The sequence below is a fragment of the Amblyraja radiata genome, chromosome 23 (assembly GCF_010909765.2).
Source record: "Amblyraja radiata isolate CabotCenter1 chromosome 23, sAmbRad1.1.pri, whole genome shotgun sequence".
NCBI classification, from domain to species: domain Eukaryota; kingdom Metazoa; phylum Chordata; class Chondrichthyes; order Rajiformes; family Rajidae; genus Amblyraja; species Amblyraja radiata.
The window spans coordinates 33191466-33213451 of record NC_045978.1 but is presented as its reverse complement, the minus strand read 5'-3'; the positions used below and the strand labels follow the sequence as shown (position 1 = coordinate 33213451).

The following is a 21986-nucleotide window of genomic DNA, read 5'->3' as shown; positions in this document are numbered from 1 at the left end:
TATTCAGTTTCTATATTGTTTCAGTTTCTATATCTATATTGTTGCTCTATTCAGTTTCCCAGGGGGTCGGGACGGGACTGGAGTTGGGAGGGAAAGGTGGGGGAGTCGAGGGAGAGGAGGGGGAGACAGATGGGGGTGTCTTCATTTACTGGCGGCGGGTGTCTGTCACTGAAACAGGCAGGTGAGATTTCACATTCACCTTGTGTGTGCCTCTCTCTCTCTCTCTCCCTCCCTCTTACACAGGCTGAGAGACTCTGCCTCTGTGAGTGTACGTCTCTTTCTCCCCCTCTCCCACACACAGTAATACCGAGGTACTGTGCTCAGTCCATCTGTGTCTCCCACATACACAGTAAAATATGTCTCCAAATGAGCCAATTCAACCAAGGGAGGATATATATAGTGTGTGAAAAAAAAAGTTACATCATTTGTGTCACGTGTAGTTCACGATGTTCATTCAAGATTTAACGCGAAAGCTCGGGAAACGGACAAGTCACTCGCACAAATAACAGAAATGCCGAGTACCGTGGGAACTCTTTATCTACTCCCGTTATATCATGCGAGACTCGTGCTGGACCACGACCTCTTCACTCTGGTGACATCTTGCGTCAACTCGCCCCGTGAAAAGGCCCCATAAGTCTCATTGACATTAAATAGAGGTTGACATTTTATGAATTGAAGTCCATGCAGACCTAGGTACTATGAGATGTTTCTTTCTCTAGCTATTCTGCAGCCTCTGCTCCAGTGTCATTAAAAAAACACACTCACAATTATATTCATCATATTATTTTTATATAATACTAGACCAAGTGCAGACCCGTTGGGTCTGTATCCCCAACGGCGTTTGCGGGGGGTGGGGGGGCTGCGGCATCACACTCACATTAACCACCCCCCAAACACACAGGTGGGGGGAGGGGGGGTGAGAAGAGGGGAGGGAGGGGAGAGGAGGAGGAGGAAATGGGACAGATTTGGGAGGGAAAGGAGAGCGGGGCTAGGGGGTGAGAGAGGGGGATGGGGAGAGAGATGTGGGGGAGGGGGATGGGGAGGGAGGGAGGGGGAGAGGGGTGGGGGGAGAGAGGGGAAAGAGTGGGGAGGAAAAGAGTGGAGGGGAAGGGGGAGAGAAGTGGAAGAGTGGGGAGGGAGGAGGAGAGGGGTAGGGGGAGTGATGGAAGAGGGACAGAGGTATAGGGGGAAGGGGCGGGGGAGAGAGGGAAGGGGGTGGGGTAGAGAGGGAAGGGGGTTGGGGGAGAGAGGGATGGGAGAGGGAGAGGGGTGAGGAGAGGGGGAGGAGAGAAGGGGGAGAGAAGCCAATAACATATGAATAAAAAGGACAATTTTATCTTTTGTAGATATTTATAAACTTCTATAAACATTGTACTACCGTGTACCGATCTGGCTGTATTTTGGCAACTTCCTCTCGTTTCTTGTGCCGTTCTGCTCATTACTGCTTCTCAACGTTGCTTTGTGTTGTTCCTTGAACATCCAGCAGCTCGATTGCTCCCATCTCTTTGCATGATGTCAAAAAAAGAGAAAGATATTTATCACGATGTAGATATTCATAAACTTGTAAAGGTAATTTCATCTATTGTAGACATTTATAAACTTCTTAAGACAATTATATATATAAATGCATTTACCTATAATTTTAAAAAAACATTACACAATTATGTACCATTTTGTATGTAATTTGGAAGCTTATTGTTGTGTCTCTTGTTCCATGCAAACTTCCATTAATTTTTGAAGATCCTCAAGAGGTTCAGTCCTTTCTTGTTCTGTCTCTTGTTCACTTCTGCTCCATACTGCTTCTCAACATCTCTTTACAGTGTCCATTGACCATCCTGCAACTTGTTTGCTCCTGCTTCTGGGCATGAATTTAAAAAAAGGAGATATTTATTACAATGTAGATATTTATAAACTTTTATCTGTCAATCCATCAACATACAAATAAAAAAGAGATTTGCTATCATATACCAATTCAGCTGTTTTCTATCAATTTCTTGTTGTGTTGCTTGTTCCCTACTGTCCTTCATTTATTTCTCGCAGATCCCAAAGACGTTCAGTCTAAATATCTCGGATCCAGAAATGAGGCAACAGTGACAGCTCTAGACAAAAAGGCAGCATTTGGATGGTATTAAGGCATTCTGATAAAACTAAAGTAAATTTGTATCAAGGATAAAAAAAAACAATGCACGGGTCCTAAATAATTTCAAATACTGACCTTTCATCCATCTTAAGATCTGAAGTTGATATTCACTGATGGTTACAGAATTTTCAATTCCACTGCAACTCCTGAGAAAATGCAGTCAATGCTTACAAACAAAATAACTCGACAATAGACCAAAGTGGAAAGTAACACTCATGTCAAACAACAGAAAAGGTAACGATAATTTCCTACAAGGCAGAAATTAACCACATAACCTTGATACTCAATGCCATTACCAACACCAAATCCTCAAACATCAATATCTCGGCAATCATCATTTACTCAATAATTGACTCAACAATTGAACTGTACCTGATACATATACCCTAGATGTGCAAGCCTGTGGTTTTATATCTTGCAGCAAATAATCCATCTGCAAGCTTTATCATGAAGCATGAGAACAGCTCCAGCAACTTTCTATCCAAAAATCAAATGCAACTGGCAAGATTTTACATGTCACTTAATGTGTCCTTGAAGCTTTTTCTGATGCAGCATTTTAAACTTTTGTGTGCAGAAATGTGATTCCTGTGTTAAACATCCCTTGTTGAACTGAGGAGCAATAATCAAAAGTGTCGAAACTCTGGACATTCGGTTCTTTCTTGCGTCGCTTGTTGCCTTCAGTTTTGCGTTCTTTCATTGACTTTAGGAAAATTTGAGCACTTAATGCAGCAGTCATTTCTCAACAAAGCATTTGTTTAATTACAACATTGCTGGTTGATGGCCCATCCTTCAGGAACACTTTTACTTGTTCCTTCACCTTTCCTCTGCTAAGAGCTACATATAGTTGGCCATGTTGAAATACTGGTTTCTCAAGGTATATCAAGACCTTCTCCATGGTTTGTCCTTGTGCCTTATGAATTGTCATCGCAAAACTCGACAGAATAGGGAATTGGCTCCGCCTAATGGGAATGTTTTCATCTTCTGACAAATTGATCTTCATCCTAGGAATTAGAACAATCTCTTCTTTGTAGGCCCGCATGTTGATTCTAGCAACTATGAGATTATTGTGTAGCTGTTCTACAATCAACCTCGTTCCATTGCATAGCTTTGGGGGTTGCAAGTTTCTGATTAAAACAATTGGAGATCCTTTCTTCAACTCCAATTTGTGTGGTGGTAATCCACAGATCTCGACTGAATCGAGGAATTCCGTTGGGAAGTGAGTTGAATTTGTTCTGTCAGTGACAGAATTGAAAGAATAGTACTCCCTCATGGTTCCAGGGAAGCGTCTGACACACGTAGAATTGATTCTTCTCATCGTATCATTGTGAGGAACCAAGATACAATTGTTAGAGAATAATGTTGCAGGGTGGTCAAATGCTGGAAAGATATAATCAATGCAGTCATCCAGTGTTCTTGCTGAGAGAACCATGTCTTCTGGAATGTTAATTTCATTGTCTTCATTCTTTGCAATCTTGTCCTCTCCTACATCCAACAAAAATTTAGAATACTCACCCTCTCCTTCGCTCAATCGCATATTTCTCTTCAATTCAAACTTTGTGAAAGTCCGCCACAAGTACGATGTCTTGATGCAGGCGTTTTGAACATTAATATCACTTCCCATCTTCACTAAAGGAAGGAGTTGTCTAAAATCACCACAACAAATGGTAAGAATTCCGCCAAAATGATCCTTTTTGCGGCATACATCTTGAAGAGTTCTGTCCACCGCTTCAAAGCACTCCCTCCTAATCATTGGACACTCATCCCAAACAATGAGCTTCACTCTCCTGAAGAAATCTCCAGTTTTAGAGTTGCTGTTGATATTGCACGTTGAATCCTCCGTCACATGGATAGGTATCTTGAATCGTGAATGTGCAGTTCTTCCACCAGGCATTAATGTGGCTGCGATACCAGACGATGCTACAGCAATGGCAATTTGACCTTGAGCTCTAACCGTGGAGAGGATCAAATTTATGATAAATGTTTTTCCTGTTCCTCCTGGTGAGTCAATGAAAATCATTGAAGATAGATCCCTTTGCAAGCAGTCGCACACATGGTCATAAACTTCTCTCTGCTCAGCATTCAGCAGAGGCTCATTCTCATCAACAAATCGCTGTTGCTCTGATCTATTGTAATTCAATTCATGAAGTAAATCAACATTTTCACCATCAATGTCCATCCTTTCATTTCTTGGTCGGGGCAAGGAAGAAATTTCCAGTGTGGTGTTGCAATTCTCAAGCTTGTCCTGAATATAAAACAGAGCCTGATCATAATGTCTGTCATCAATTGTGATATTCTGATCACTTTTTCTTCTTCGCTCGCTTTCAAGGTAATCCTCAGACATGCAATTCTTGAAGCGATCCCATAATTGTAGAGGATCGTTGATGTCAGTATTTGTCAGCAGAACAACAAACAAATCCCTGATTGCCCTGGGGAGTCTTGTCATCTCAGCATCTTCCATTGTTTGTTGCCAATGGTCGTCAGCTTCCAACAAACCTCTTTCTCTGCAGACGTCTTTGAAGGAAGGAAGAATTACTCCATTATGTGTCTTCAAGGACTCGAAAGACACTGGTCCTTTCACGTGATGCAGAAGCAGTCTCATGTAGAAGAGGTCACCTTGTTTTGGAGAAATGACATGTATTCGTCCAAGAACGTTGACTTCAAAAATACCTGGGAAGTTATCCACTCTCTTCCCAACCTTCCTTCTTTGCCATCTCTTGCTGCTCCATGTATAAAATCGAGGTACATCAACGTACAATAGTGTTCTTGCAAACGGATCTTCAGAACTCAATCGAACAAATTCAGTCAAAGTGGTTCTCGCAATTCCATCATTCATCCCTTGCTGAGCAGCATCAAAAAATACTTGTTGTTGGTCTGGTAGATGTACATCAAGTCGAATGGCAGGGGGGTGTCTCTCATGAGTAAGAAATCCAAGGACTGATGCCCCTGCCTCTGAAGGACCAATGTATCTTCCATTCAGGTACTGTTGGCGGCGCGACTCACCCGTTGCAGCGGCCCCTACAGCCTGTCTGTTTTTTTTTTTTGTCTAGTTAAATGTAGTGTTTGGTGTTTTTTAATACTGGTTTTAAATGTGTATATGTGGGGGGCGGGGGGGGGGGGGGGGGCAGGGGGAAACTGTTTAAAATCTCTTCCCTGTCTGGGAGACCCGACCTTTTCCCTGTCGGGTCTCCGTTGTCGTTGGGGCCTAGCACCGTGGAGCGGCCTCCAATCTGAACGACCCGGGGGCTCGGGAGACTGCGGAGCTGCGGACTACTCACCATTGTGGGGCTGGCCGGCCTCGGAGTGTGGGGAGCGGTGGTGACTCGCTGCTGCGACTCGACTCCTGGGGCTCGGAGGCTCCAGCAACGCAGCCGCAGGTCCGGTGGACTGGGACATCGGGAGCTCACGGGTCCGGGGGGAGAGACCGCTTCCCAGAGCTCCCGCAACGCGACTCTCCAGCCCGTGTCGCGGGGTTGGAACGACCTGGAGCGGGGTCATACATCGCCCGGCATGGCTTCATGGCCATGGGACATTCCAGCGCCCGCCGGGGGCTCCAACTTCGAGACTTCTAGACCGGGAGCGGGGCCGTAAATCGCCCGGCACGGCCTAAAATGGCCGTGGGACTTATCATCGCCCGCCTGGGGCTTCGACATCGGGAGAGACATGGAGAACAGGGGAGAGAAAAGACTTTGCCTTCCATCACAGTGGGTCCACTGTGATGGATGTTTGTGTGAACTAAATTGTGTGTATGTCTAGGAATTGTCTTTGTTTGTATGGCTGTGGAAACAGAATTTCGTTTGAGCCTCACTGAGGCTCAAATGACAATAAAAATTGTATTGTATTGTATTGTATTAATCTCGTCATTTACGTTAATTCCAAAAGCTGCCTGATCACATCCCTTCAAGGTGTACTTGATGACGTATTTGATTGACTGTACAGAGCAGCATATTTCGACGTTGAGGTGACATTTGAAAGCCTTCAATAGTTCTGCATTATAGGGCACAACCTAATTAGAAGTAATAGTCTGTAACGAACGTCCATATAATAACTAATATAGAACTGCATGATACTAATACACTGGGTCATTATAAACTACAGCTGGACCTGCAAGCTACTCTGGTGCACTAGGACCAGCCAAAGCCAATCTGCTGGTTGATGTACCAATGCAAAAGTGACGTTGACCGTCACCCACTCAACAAAATGGCTTCCTTTCATTGATGTGAAATGGATGTTCAACTATGGATTGAACACCAAAAAAGGGAGGCTCTAACATTTAACATCAGGAGCCTCGATCGGCTCGATGCAGCGGTCTGGCTGCTTGACTGCAGTAGAGGAATGGGTACAGAGAACGGGGAAGGGATAAGACTTTGCCTTCCATCACAGTGAGGAGGTGTTTGGGGATTCACTGTGATGGATGTTTTGTGTGAAAATGTGTTAATTGTGTGTTTGTTTTTTTTGTTTGATGATGACTGCAGAAACGCAATTTTGTTTGTACCTATTTATTTAGTTCAAATGACAATAAACGATTCTGATTCTGATCAGGTTGTCACCCACTGCATATACTTGATGACATTTGGCTGTTGCATTCTCCTTTACTAATATAGAGCTGCATGATACTAATATTGGGTCACTATAAACTACAGCTGGACCTGCAAGCTACTCTGGTGCAGGACCAGCCAAAGCCAATCTGCTGGTTGATGTACCAATGCAAAAGTGACGTTGACCTTCACCCACTCAACAAAATGGCTTCCTTTGATTGATGTGAAATGGATGTTCAACTATGGATTTGTAAATGATGGAAAGACCATGGATCTAGAGTTTAAGTCATCTTTAATTATAACATATAGCAGAGCGGTACAGCAAGTTGTTAGTTCATCAATACCGCTTCCAAGACTGCTTAATGTAGGAAGTGGGTGTTAATATAAAGCGTACAGTAAGGTGGGGTTAATGATGCTACACGACTCTGATTGGTTCACATGCAATAACCAATCTACAGGATTGATCACCAAAAAAGTAGAGGGTTAAAAATGAGAATTTGGGAAGATTATGCTGATTTTGTTTTCTGGATTAAGCAGATTGTTTACTTCAAAACATTAGTAAGGCACAAGAGAAAGGCTGATGTCATGAATGACTTCCAGTTGATCAATCTGGTTCAGGGGCTCCAGCCTGTGGTTGCAGTTGAAGAGGTGCATAAAAGTCTTTTGCCGACACATCAAATCTTCTTTCTAATCTAATAAGACACAAGGTACATTTATGCTTTGTTTAGTTTGAACAGTTAACTTATTAAAGACCATTTTCTTGAGAAAGAAAGAACTGCAGATGCTGGAATTTTGAACAAAACACAGACTGCTGTAATAACTCAGCAGGTCAGGCAGCATCCGTGAAGGGAACCCTTCTTCAGACTTTGGGTCCGAAGAAGGGTTCCAACCCGAAATCTCTCTCTCTCTCTGACCCATCCCTCAATCCTCATCACACCGCCATCGCCAAATCAACCAGCCAACGTAACCTTGTGTCGAGACAATGACCTTTCCCTCAATGTCAGCAAGACAAAGGAGGTTGTGATCGACGTCCCACAGACACAGGAGGCTCAATTGTAATCATGCATAGTTTTTCTGCTGACTGGTTAGCACACAACAAAAGCATGTCACTGTACCTCAGTACACATAACAATAAACTAAACTCTTTATTTTCTCTGTGAGAGTCTTTAAAACTCTTCTTCAAAGAGCTGTGGAAGCAGATTCTTTGAATATGTTTAAGACAGAGGTTGAGAGGATTTTGAGGAGTGAGGAGGCGTGGAAGGGCACCTTGAGTGGGCAAGGATGTGGGGTTGAAGTTACGAGCAGGTTGGCAGTTATCTAATTTAGAGATGGGGCAGCAGGTTCGAGGGGCCAAATGGCCCATTAATTTGGATGCCAGACCATCTGGGCCTCCCTTGTGCGTACTCCTGCTGTGTGAGGAGACAGCCTGTGAAAATATGCAACCAAACTCCCATCGTTAGCAGAGGCAGTGCTGAACACCAGTGATGGGCCTGGTTGCCTTAGTCTCTGCCCTTCCACACTGGGCTTGGGCTCGGTAAGTAAACAGTGTGATACCCACGTCTGGGAACTTAGAAGGTGACGGAAATCACACGAACATCTTCGGCAATCTTCAGGGTGTCGATTCTCTTAAAGGGAATCCTGTGTTCGAACTCCAGGAAATGCTGCCCGTCCACAAAGACCTGTGGAAGAAGAGAACATCCGTGCTACTTAGAAAAAAAGCCAGGAGTCAAACCGCATGAAAACAGGGCCATTGAGTCAATGCCGGCCATCAATTACCCAATTACAATGAAATATTCCCCCCAGATTTCACGAGCTTCCCTTACTCCATACACAAGGCTTACATTCTACTTCCAAGATTCAGGATTGAAGCAAAAGGTGGTAGTATTTGACTAACCCAGTGGTTCAATGGTTGTAATTCCATCCAGTACATCTCCATCCACCCACAATCTCCCTCTAAATTCCTCTGGCATTCCAAAGACGTTTGAGTCAGTAAGTTAGTTGGCCCCGTATGTGTAAATGAGGGATAGAGTTTGGGTGTTGGGAATGTGAGAGGGAATTGATACATGGAAATAAGCGTAAGAAATATCTCTAAACAAATTATATTAATGGGGGGTTGCCCTGAGAGCTTGCGTAGACCCAATGGGCCGAATGGCATATTTTTATACTGTAAGTATGGTTTCGAGTTATAAAGTATCACAGCAAGGTAAAATGCCCTTTGACCCAACTTGACAAAGATGCCCATCAATATTAGCCCCGTGTTGATGGTGATGATCTATCCTAAATGAATGAATAATTTTATGAATGAATTAATACGTTTATTGGCCAAGTATTCACATACAAGGAATTTGCCTGATGCTCCACCCGCAAGTGACAACATGACATACAGTGACAGTTAGAACTGACACATAAAACATTAAACATTAATAATAAAACATTATCGATTAAACATGTGAATTAAATAAAATACCAGAGCAAATGTTCAAAAGTACTGAGGTCCCATGTTCCCATGGCATTTTAGTTGCCAATTCTGATTGGATACATTATTCTTGTGACCTCCTGAATCGCTCATCATCTCATCATTGGTCAGCCAGCAAGTCCCTCCTCACCGGCCCACCTTCCCATGAAAACAGAACCAACTCTTTCTGAGAAGAATGGTTAAATCCTGATGGCTAGTTTTGCTCACTTCCAATTTTCTTTTCAAAACTAAAATGTTAAACTGAAATGGTTTCTGAAAAACTTTCAGTCACTCTTTTCATCTACCACACATGGCAAATGATGTTGGACATTGTTACATTTTCTTGGAGAGTTCCCAAGTGACCTCAATGTCAATGTCCATTTACAGCAATGCTGGAATTCAACACCCATGACCAGGGAAGAATATAGATCCAGTCTTTTGGTCTGTGTAGGAAAGAACTACAGATGCTGGTTTAAGTCGAAGGTAGGCACAAAATGCTGGAGTAACTCAGCGGGACAGGTAGCATCTCTGGAGAGAAGGAATGGGTGACATTTCGGGTCGTGACCCTACTTCATGATCTACTGACCTTGTAGCTTTCTGGTCAAGTATTGTCCAGACAATATCTTCTCCCCCAATATCAGTATGACGAAGGAGCTAGTTATTGACTTCAGGAAGGATGGTGGAGTCATCAGCATCAAAGAGTGCTGAAGTGGAAATGGTTTCGAGTCAAAAAGAGCACATTGATGTCTACACTTCCTGTAGAGATTGAGGAAATTCAGCATGTCTGCAATGACTCTGACAAATGTCTACAGATGCACCATAGAAAGCATACTTGGGGTTGCATCACAGCTTGGTTTGGGAACAGCTGTGTTCAAGAAATTGCAGAGAATTATGGATGTAGCTCATTCCATCACACAGACCAGACTCCCCACCATTGACTCTTTCCACACTTCTTGCTACCTCTGGAAAGCAGCCAACATAATCAAGGACCACCCAGATCATCCCTTCTTCTCCCCACTCCTATCAGGCAGAAGATATAGAAGCTTAAAGTGCGTCCCACCAGACTCAGGAACACCTTCTTCTCCTCTTGTTATCAGGCTTCAGAATGGTTCTTTCATGGGATACAGTCTTGATTCTTCAACCTACTTCATTGTGAACATTGGACATTCACTGAAACTGTTACATTGCAATGCTGAGAAAGCATCCTAGTATTTTTTTCCTCGCTCCACCTATTGTACTTGTGTTTGGCATGATTGTATTCATGTGTAGTATTATCGAATTTGATTGAACAGCACACAAACAAAACATTTTCACTGTATCTCTGTGCATGTGATGATAATAATAAAGCTAAACTTAATCCATTGGACCACTCTAGATTTCAGTTTTGTACGCCAAGGTTAGGGTGCAACTATAACTGGAGCCAGCCTTCATACCTGGAAATATTCATTGCATGTTTTAATGATGAGCTCAAAGCAGGATCCGGCATTGATGGGAATCTGGTGCTTTATCTCTTCAGTTCCCCATATGTTATTCTCCAGCGTGTTGCAGACCACGGCGGATTGATCGTAACGCACGTTGAAGTGAAAAGCAATGTCTGAGTTGCTGCACACAAAGTCCACTTTGAATCTGCAAAGCAAAGTTCAATCAATCAGCTTCTCTGAGATGCACAGCTTTGGTCACCAACAATAGCTCTGGCTGGGATGTGGAACTATGTTTCCCAAAGGCAGACTTCCATTTGAAGAATGTACCTGTATCTGATACTGTTATTGAAGGGAGGTCATTTGGAAGCTTCCCTTTCAGGGGCGGCACGGTGGCGCAGCGGTAGGGTTGCTGCCTTACAGCACTTTAAACCTGGATTTGATCCTGACTACGGGTGCTGTCTGTACGGAGTTTGCATGTTCTCTCTGTGTCCAGCGTGGGTTTTCTCCAAGATCTTTGGTTTCTACCCACACTCCAAAGATGTACAGATTTGTACTTGGTATAATTGCCTTGGTATAAATGTAAATTGTCCCTAGTGTGTATAGGATAGTGTTAATGTGCGGGGGTCGCTGGTCGATGCGGACTTGGTCGGCCGATAGGATTGTTTCCGTGCTGTACTTTGGATCCGTCTTTGTACAAACAGGTACTTAGGATCTGTCTTCGCTAAGGAGGACACAAACAATCTCCCTGATGTACATGTGGCCAGAGGATCTGGGGTGATGGAGGAACTGAGGAAAATGCACATTAGGCAGGATATGGTTTTGGATAGACTGATGGGACTGAAGACCAAAGACACTAGAGCGGCTGAAGACTGATAAATCCCCAGGGCCTGATGGTCTGCATCCAAACATACTGAAGGAGGTGGCACCGGAAATGGCCAGTGTGAGGCCCACCTCATATTTCGCTTGGGCAGTTTACACCCCACCGGTATGAACATTGACTTCTTCAATTTCAGGTAGCCCCTGCTCTCTCCTCCCCTTCCCAGCTCTCCATCAGCCCACTGTCTCCGCCTCTTCCTTTCTTCTTCCCGTCCCCCACCCCCCCCCCCCCCCCACCCTCACATCAGTCTGAGATGGGTCTCGACCCGAACATCGCCTGTCTCCTACGCTCTATAGATGCTGCCTCACCCGCTGAGTTCCTCCAGCATTTCTGTCTACCTATTCACAGTTCTGTTATCCCACTATTCTCACCCACTCCCTACACATCGGGGCAATTTTACAGAGACAAGTTATAATCTACAAAGCCAACGCAACTTTGGGATGTGGGAGGAAACCCACACGCTTGCAGGGAGAATGTGCAAATTCACAGACAGTGCCCGAGGACAGGATCGAACACAGATCTCTGGCGTGTGAGGCTGCAAGTCTACCAGCTGTGCCAGTATATTTTGTTTTCCAACACACCAAAAATTATACGTTGATAACTTTGGTTACTAAAAAAAAAGAATATATAGATTTTCAGTCTTAAATCTCCAAGTGACGCTATGTCCCCCTTTAAAGCTACTGTATGTTTTAATTCAGTTCAAGACTATGGGGCAGTACATTGGCCATAAAGTTGCTGCCTAAAAGTGCCAGAGACCCGGAATTGATCCTGAATATGGGTGCTGTCTGTATGGAGTTTGCTCCTTTTCCCTTTGATCGCATGGGTTTTCTCTGGGTGCTCCACATTCCAAAGGTGTGCAGGAACCTATTTCTGACCCAACTCTAAACGTAATATTTTCCTTTTGTCCAGAGATTCTGTCTGACCTGTTGAGTTACTCCAGCTTTTTGTGTCTATCTTTAGTTTAAACCAGCATCTGCAGTTCCTTCCTACACACACGATACTATACGATAGAACTTTATTCATCCCAGGATGGAAATTGTTTGTGTGTGGGTATATATATTAAACACACACACACACATATATATTTTATAGTTATATATTCATATATAAATATATACCGTTTTGTTTTCTCGTTTATAACCTTGTTTACAGAGTACTATGTTTACATATTCTGTTGTGCTGCTGCAAGTAAGGATTTCATTGTTCTAACTGGGACGTGAGAGAATAAAACACTCTTGACTCTTGACTTACTCCGCTACTGTGTGGGATAGAACTAGTGTACGGGTGATCGGTGGTTGGCATGGACTCGGTGGACCGAAGGGCCTGTTTCCACGCTGTATCTTTAAATTAAACTAAAAACACTAAAAACAGAGGGAGTCTAAAGAAGGGTCTCTACCCGAAACGTTACCCAATTTCTTCTATCCAGAGTTGCTGGCTGCTCCATGGAGTTCCCCCGCACAATTAAAGCATGGAATAGTCTTCACCCTACCATAGTTACCCAACCAGATGCAACAAAATTTAAGGTAGCTCTATTTTCCCCAAGAACCCTTTTTTGTTTAAGTCCAAGTCGAGAGTCAAGAGAGTTTTATTGTCATGTGTCCCAGATAGGACAATGAAATTCTTGCTTCCTGCAGCACAACAGAATATGTAAACATTGTACAGAACAGGAGATAAGAGTTCAGTGTGTTTATATACCATAGACCATATATATATACACTATAAATAAACAGATAAAATGCAATAGGCTGTTATTGTTCAGCCTTCCACCACCTCCAGTTTAAATTCCAATTAGAATATAGTTTTGGAGGACCAGGAAATCAGAAGCAAGTTATCCCAGGGAGTTACTCCATCTCCAGGGTCAGAGAGTGATTCTGCGTTGGTTTTCAGCGGAAGCGGCGACCGGTGGCAGTGTGCATGTGCAGGGCGGCCGATGATGTGCTGGCCGTGGTTGTGCGTATGTGCAGGGGGGAGGATGTGCTGGCCGTAGGAATGCGCATGCGCAAGGCGGCCTGCCGTGCCTGCAGATGAGGAGCGAACGAAGCCCGGTGGCCCGGAAATGGATACGGATGGCGGGCGGAGACGGAGAGTGACAGAGAAAGCGAGAGAGATAAAGATGGGGGCCTGCCCGGAGGACATAAACGGCATGTGTCCTGCCTTGGCCGGAGGCCCCCGAGATTTCGAGGCACTAGCCTTCAGCCTATGAAGTCTCGTGGTAAATCCGGCTCTGCGAGGCCCCCCTAGATCTCGAGGTCCTAGGCTTAAGCAGATGAAGCCTATACGTAAATCCGGCCCTGGGATGCAGGGTGACTTGGACAGGTTGGGTGAGTGGGCAGATGCAGTTTAATGTGAATAAATGTGAGGTTATTCACTTTGGTGACAAAAACAGGAAGGCAGATTATTATCTAAATGGTGTCAAATTGGGAAAAGGGGAAGCACAACGGGCTGGGGGTCCTTGTTCATCAGTAACTAAAAGTAAGTATGCAGGTACAGCAGGCAGTGAAGAAAGCGAATGGCATGTTGGTCTTCAAAACAAGAGGAGTTGAGTATAGGAGCAAAGAGGTCCTTCTGCAGTTGTGCAGGGCCCTAGTGAGACCACACCTGGAGTATTGTGTGCAGTTTTGGTCTCCAAATTTGAGGAAGGACATTCTTGCTATGGAGGGAGTGCAGCGTAGGTTCACCAGGTTAATTCCCGGGATGGCGGGACTGTCATATGTTGATAGAATGGAGATGCTGGGCTTGTACACTCTGGAATTTAGATGGATGAGAGGGGATCTTATTGAAACATATAAGATTATTAAGGGTTTGGATATGCTAGAGGCAGGAAACATGTTCCTGATTTTGGGGGAGTCCAGAACCCGGGCCCACAGTTTAAGAATAAGGGGTAAGTCATTGAGAACGGAGATGAGGAAAAACTTTTTCACACAGAGAGTTGTGAGTCTGTGGAATTCTCTGCCTCAGAAGGCCGGTTCTCTGGAGGGTTTCAAGAGAGGGTTAGATAAAGCTCTTTAAGATAGCGGAGTCAGGGAATATGGGGAGATGGCAGGAGCGGAGTACTGATTGTGGATGATAAGCCATGATCTCATTGAATGGTGGTGCTGGCTCGAAGGGCCGAATGGCCTACGCCTGCACCCATTGTCTATTCATATTGTCTATTGTATCTCTAAACTATAAACTAAACATTTATCAACCTGTCAGTTAAAAATACACAAAGTGCTGGAGTAACAGCAGGTCAGGCAGCATCTCTGGAGAACATGGCTAACTGACATTTTGTGTCAAGACCCTTCTACAGACTGATTGTGCGGGTGGGGGAGGGTTGGGGGGAGAAAGCTCGGAGAGAGAAAGGACAGGATATAGCGTGGCAGGTAATAGGTGAACACAGGTGAAGGAGGGCATTAATAGACTGATTGTTCCATAAAGACCAAAGATGAGAAAAAAGGAAGGTGTGAAACAAGAGGATTGAAAATTTGCTGATTATGGAGCCAGAGGAAGGAATGTAGGTGGAGGGGGAGTGGTGGGAAGAAATAGGTGCACGTCAGCTTGGAGAAAATGGATGAGGCGTTGTTGCTCCTTTAGCAAGGAAGATGTCAGATGGTGTGGGAGGTGCCAGAGCTAGGGAAACTAGAAAAATGTAATATAGAATCCTTCCAGGAATGTCGGTGGGAGAAGGTGTCACACTCTTTACCTCAATTGCCTAAGTTCTAACTACGTTACCTCATAGCTTTTTCTGGCACTTGTCCTTGAATTATCACCATCTTCCCATCCTGAAGTCCGCCCGGTATTTTCCCAATAAAGGGGATTGTCTGAAAGAGGAACAAATATACTTAGAATAATAAAAGCCTAATTTTATCCCAAAGAGTCAGTGTCTACAGCAGCGTTTCTTAACCTTTTTACCCTTGCGAAACCCTTCAAATAATTTTCAGGTCTCTGGGAACCCCTGAGTTGGGGGTTGCCGGGCCCGCCGCCATTTTGAAACGCGTCACAATGGCAATCTCTGGCGTCACAACGGGGACCCGTCAGCAGTTGGGGGAGGATTTCCTGGCTGAGACCGCCATTTTAACATCCAGCATTGTATATAGGTGAGTGTTACTGTGGGAATATTGCGTTGGGGGAGGGGGACCCAATGGGTCCACGCTTGGTCTAGTTCAGGGGTGTCAAACACATTTTAGTTCACGGGCCGGATTGGGCAAAATGCGACTTCATGCGGACCGCATCAGTTGTGCACGTACAAACGCACGCTCCCACAGCTTTTGTTGCCTTCGTTTTTTCAACTTGCTCTCATGTGTCTCAGTCTCTGCTATAACTACAAAGTGTTTCACTTTACAAATTTTGTTTCTTATGCATGCATTACTTTTATGATTGGTAGTAACTTACAGTCTTAGGTTATAAGAAAGTTGTGATGAAAGAGATAAAAAACAATGCAATTTCAGGGCTGCCAACTCTCACGCTTTGAGCGTGACACTCACGCATTTCAGCCAACTCTCACGCCCTCACGCTGAAGACAGAATTCTCACGCTGACAGGCTGTCTTCAGTCCCTGCACAGCAAAGATCCTATAGCGGAGTTTGTCTCAAGTTTGCGCCGCATGACAGCGATCTGTACGGATTGGGGAAGCGCGTCAGTCCCGGGCAGTGGGTGCCAGCGCTTTTGTGAGCCGTCTGCGAGCGATGCGCTTCCGGCTGCCGCGGCAACCTCGCTCCCTCCCTCCCTCCCTCCTGCCCTCAACTCACACGGCAGCGCCAACGCCTCCAATCCACGCTGCACCGTGCCCGCCAGACTCCCCATTGGGCGGCCCGGGAAAGAGGGGGAGGGGAGAAAGAGAGAGAAGAGAGAGAAAAAAAAGGGCGGGATGGAGGCAAAGAGAGACAGGGGGAGTGAATGTAGAAAGGGGATGAAGGAAGGGGAGAAAGAGGAAGCGTGAGGAAATTGGTCTGCCATGTCCTTGTACCCCATGATCAATTCACCTGTTTCTGACTGCAAGGGACCTACATTTGTTTTAACTAATCTTTTTCTCTTCACATATCTATAAAAACTTTTGCAGTCAGTTTTTATGTTCCCTGCCAGTTTTCGTTCATAATCTATTTTCCCTTTCCTAATTAAGCCAATTGTCCTCCTCTGCTGGACTCTGAATTTCTCCCAGTCCTCTGGTAGGCTGCTTTTTCTGTCTAATTTGTATGCTTCATCTTTTGTTTTGATACTATCCCTGATTTCCCTTGTTATCCACAGATGCACTACCTTTCCTGATTTATTCTTTTGCCAAACTGGGATGCCAAATTGTTGTAGTTCATCCAAGCAGTCTTTTAATGCCTTCCATTGCATATCCACCGTCAACCCTTTAAGAATCAATTGCCAGTCTATCTTGGCCAATTCACGTCTCATACCCTTGTTTCTGAATTAATTATGTCACTCTCCATTCTAATGATGAAGTCAACCATATTATGGTCACTCTTGCCCAAGGGGCCACTCACAACAAGACTGCTAACTAACCCTTCCCCATTACTCAATACCCAGTCTAGAATAGCCAGCTCTCTCGTTGGTTCCTCTACATGTTGGTTTAGAAAACTATCCCGCATACATTCCAAGAAATCCTCTTCGTCAGCCAATTTGATTCACCCAATCTATATGTAGATTGAAGTCACCCATTATAACTGTTTTACCTTTGTTGCACGCATTTCTAATTTCCTGTTTGATGCCACCCCCAACTCCACTACTACTGTTAGGTGGCCTGTACACAACTTCCACTAGCGTTTTCTGCCCCTTAGTGTTTCACAGCTCTACCCATATTGATTCCACATCCTCCAAGCTAATGTCCTTCCTTTCTATTGTATTAATTTCCTCTCTAACCAGCAACGCTACCCCACCTCCTTTTCCTTTCTGTCTATCCCTCCTGAATATTGAATATCCCTGGATATTCAGCTCCCGGCCGTGGTCACCCTGGAGCCATGTCTCCGTGATCCCAACTATATCATAGTCATTAATAGCTATCTGCATATTCAACTTATCCACCTTATTACGAATGCTCCTTGCATTGAGACACAAAGCCTCCAGGCTTGTTTTTACAATACCCTTACCCCTTATACAATTATGTTGAAAACTGCTCTCTCTCACCATCCCCTCTCCCTTCCCAGTTCTCCCACTAATCCCACTGTCTCCGCCTACTTTTGTTTGTCTCACCCCCTCCCCTGACATCAGTCTGAAGAAGGGTCTCGATCCGAAACGTCACGCATTCCTTCTCACCATAGATGCTGCCTCACTTGCTGAGTTTCACCATCATTTTGTGTCTACCTTGGAATTTACCAGCATCTGCAGTTCTTTCGTGAACAAATACTTACTGGATTAGCCACTTTGGATGGTGTGATCTGTAAAACAATAACATAAAATGTTAGTACTTACTCCATGGTTGGCACTCTACTCCCACCCTTAAACAAAGCCACAAAAACTGGATACCATCACTAAGAAACACTATGAAGCAGCAAGGGATTGATTTTCCTTGAGAAATTTCAAAAAAGTATTAAGAAGGTAGACACAAAATGTCGGAGAAACTCGGCGTCCCTGGATAGAAGGAAAGGGTGATGTTTCGGGTCGAGACCCTTCTTCAGACTGATAAGGTAATAAGAACACGTGCCAGGCCAAGCCAGGTGTGACTGTGATGTTCATTAGTACCCATCCAGTGAACACCACTTTAGCCTGACATCCCAGGTTTCCAAATGTACCTAACACCGCACCCTGGTACGAACCATCTCTCCCGATGCTTTCCTGCAAGCAGACAGCTGTGTTGAAGATATAATGCCCACTGAGATCACAGGACGCGCTGCAGCCGGGAAGATAAGTGATAACCCCTGCTCGAGCGGTAGCGGTGATGAACGAGATCTCATTAGCGCATCTGGTAGTGCCGCTGCCTCACAGACCTGTATTCAGTCCTGGTCTCGGGAGCTGTCTGTGTGGAGTTCTCATGTTCACCCTGTGACCGCGTAATTTTCGAACCGATGCCCCAGTTTCCTCCCACGTCCCACAGACACAGGAGGCTCAATTGTAATCATGTATGTCTTTCCGCTGACTGGTTAGCACGCAACAAAAGCTTTTCACTGTACCTCAGTACACATAACAATAAACTAAACTCTTTATTTTCTCTGTGAGAGTCTTTAAAACTCTTCTTCAAAGAGCTGTGGAAGCAGATTCTTTGAATATGTTTAAGACAGAGGTTGAGAGGATCTTGAGGAGTGAGGAGGCGTGGAAGGTCACCGTGAGTGGGCAAGGATTTGGGGTTGAAGTTACGAGCAGGTTGGCAATTATCTAATTTAGAGATGGGGCAGCAGGTTCGAGGGGCCAAATGGCCCATTAATTTGGATGCCAGACCATCTGGGCCTCCTTTGTGCGTACTCCTGCTGTGTGAGGAGGCAGCCTGTTAAAATTTGCAACCAAACTCCCATCGTTAGCAGAGGCAGTGCTGAACACCAGTGATGGGCCTGGTTGCCTCAGTCTCTGCCCTTCCACACTGGGCTTGGGCTCGGTAAGTAAACAGTGTGATACCCACGTCTGGTTCTTTGAAGGTGATGGCATTCACATGAACATCTTCGGCAATCTTCAGGGTGTCGACTCCCTTAAAGGGAATCTTGTGTCCGAACTCCAGGAAATGCTGCCCGTCCACAGAGACCTGTGGAAGAAGAGAACATCCGTGTTACTTAGAAAAAAAGCCAGGAGTCAAACCGCATGAAAACAGGCCCATTGAGTCAATGCCGGCAATCAATTACCCAATTACAATGAAATATTCCCCCCAGAATTCATGAGCACCCCTTACTCCATACACAAGGCTTACATTCCACTTCCAAGATTCAATGGTTGTAATTCCATACAGTACATCTCCATCCACCCACAATCTCCCTCTGATTTCCTCTGGCATTCCAAAGGCGTTTGAGTCAGTAAGTTAGTTGGCCCCGAATGTGTAGATGAGGGGGAGAATGTGGGTGTTGGGAATGTGAGAGGTAATTGATACATGGAAATAAGTGTAAGAAATATCTTTAAACATTTTATATTAATGGGGATTTGCCCTGAGAGCTTGCGTAGACCCAATGGGCCGAATGGCCTATTTTTATATTGTAAGTATTGTTTTGAGTTATAAAGTATTACAGCAAGGTAAAATGCCCTTTGACCCAACTTGATAAAGATGCCCATCAATATTAGCCCCGTGTTGATGGTGATGATCTATCCTAAATGAATGAATAAGTTTATGAATGAATTAATACGTTTATTGGCCAAGTATTCACATACAAGAAATTTGCCTGGTGCTCCGCCCGCAAGTGACAACATGACATACAGTGACAGTTAGAACTGATGACCAGTTTGGCTCACTTCCAATTTTATTTTCAAAACTAAAATGTTAAACTGAAATGGTTTCTGAAAAACATTCAGCACTCTTTTCATCTACCACACATGGCAAATGATGTTGGAGAGTTCCCAAGTTCCATTCACAGCAATGCTGGAATTCAACACCCATGACCGGGGAAGAATATAGATCTAGCCTTTTGGTCTGTGTAGGAAAGAACTGCAGATGCTGGTTTAAGTCGAATTCCATCACACAAACCAGACTCCCCACCATTGACTCTTTCTACACTTCTTGCTACCTCTGGAAAGCAGCCAACATAATCAAGGATCACCCAGATCATCCCTTCTTCTCCCCACTCCTATCAGACAGAAGATACAGAAGCTTAAAGTGCGTCCCACCAGACTCAGGAACAGCTTCTTCTCTTCTTGTTATCAGGCTTTAGAATGGTTCTTTCGTAGGATACAGTCTTGATTCTTCAACCTACTTCATTGTGAACATTGGACTTATTCACTGAAACTGTTACACTGCAATGCTGAGAAAGCATCCTAGTATTTTTTTCCTCGCTCCACCTATTGTACTTGTGTTTGGCATGATTGTATTCATGTGTAGTATTATCGAATTTGATTGAACAGCACACAAACAAAACATTTTCACTGTATCTCTGTGCATGTGATGATAATAATAAAGCTAAACTTAATCCATTGGACCACTCTAGATTTCAGTTTTGTACGCCAAGGTTAGGGTGCAACTATAACTGGAGCCAGCCTTCATACCTGGAAATATTCATTGCATGTTTTAATGATGAGCTCAAAGTAGGATCCGGCATTGATGGGAATCTGGTGCTTTATCTCTTCAGTTCCCCATATGTTATCCACCAGCGTGTTGCAGAACACGGCGGATTGATCGTAACGCACGTTGAAGTGAAAAGCAATGTCTGAGTTGCTGCACACAAAGTTCACATCGAATCTGCAAAGCAAAGTTCAATCAATCAGCTTCTCTGAGATGCACAGCTTTGGTCACCAGCAATAGCTCTGGCTGGGATGTGGAACTATGTTTCTCAAAGGCAGACTTCCATTTGAAGAATGTACCTGTATCTGATACTGTTATTGAAGGGAGGTCATTTGGAAGCTTCCCTTTCAGAGGCGGCACGGTGGCGCAGCGGTAGGGTTGCTGCCTTAAAGCGCTGTAAACATGGATTTGATCCTGACTACGGGTGCTGTCTGTACGGAGTTTGCATGTTCTCCCTGTGTCCAGCGTGGGTTTTCTTCAAGATCTTTGGTTTCTACCCACACTCCAAAGATGTACAGATTTGTACTTGGTATAATTGCCTTGGTATAAATGTAAATTGTCCCTAGTGTGTATAGGATAGTGTTAATGTGCGGGGATCGCTGGTCGATGCGGACTTGGTCGGCCGATAGGATTGTTTCCGTGCTGTACTTTGGATCCGTCTTTGTACAAACAGGTACTTAGGATCTGTCTTCGCTAAGGAGGACACAAACAATCTCCCTGATGTACATGTGGCCAGAGGATCTGGGGTGATGGAGGAACTGAGGGAAATGCACATTAGGCAGGATATGGTTTTGGATAGACTGATGGGACTGAAGACCAAAGACACTAGAGCGGCTGAAGACTGATAAATCCCAGGGCCTGATGGTCTGCATCCAAACATACTGAAGGAGGTGGCTCCGGAAATGGCCAGTGTGAGGCCCACCTCATATTTCGCTTGGGCAGTTTACACTCCACCGGTATGAACATTGACTTCTTCAATTTCAGGTAGCCCCTGCTCTCTCCTCCCCTTCCCAGCTCTCCCTCAGCCCACTGTCTCCGCCACTTCCTTTCTTCTTCCCCCCCCCCCCCCCCCACCCTCACATCAGTCTGAGATGGGTCTCGACCCGAACATCGCCTGTTTCCTACGCTCTATAGATGCTGCCTCACCCGCTGAGTTCCTCCAGCATTTTTGTCTACCTATTCACAGTTCTGTTATCCCACTATTCTCACCCACTCCCTACACATCGGGGCAATTTTACAGAGACAAGTTATAATCTACAAAGCCAACGCAACTTTGGGATGTGGGAGGAAACCCACACGCTTGCAGGGAGAATGTGCAAATTCACAGACAGTGCCCGAGGACAGGATCGAACACAGATCTCCGGCGTGTGAGGCTGCAAGTCTACCAGCTGTGCCAGTATATTTTGTTTTCCAACACACCAAAAATTATACGTTGATAACTTTGGATACT

The 21986-nt window shown here is 44.7% G+C and overlaps 1 long non-coding RNA gene across 1 annotated transcript; it reads right to left on the bottom strand.

The window, feature by feature from the left end:
• Window positions 1-6994: 6994 nt before the first annotated feature.
• On the bottom strand, window positions 6995-20605 carry LOC116986108. The gene is made up of 3 exons (XR_004415417.1): window positions 20521-20605; window positions 18955-19078; window positions 6995-7367 (listed from the first exon to the last, which is right to left on the bottom strand). It is a non-coding gene; the product is annotated as an uncharacterized LOC116986108 (long non-coding RNA).
• Window positions 20606-21986: the final 1381 nt, after the last annotated feature.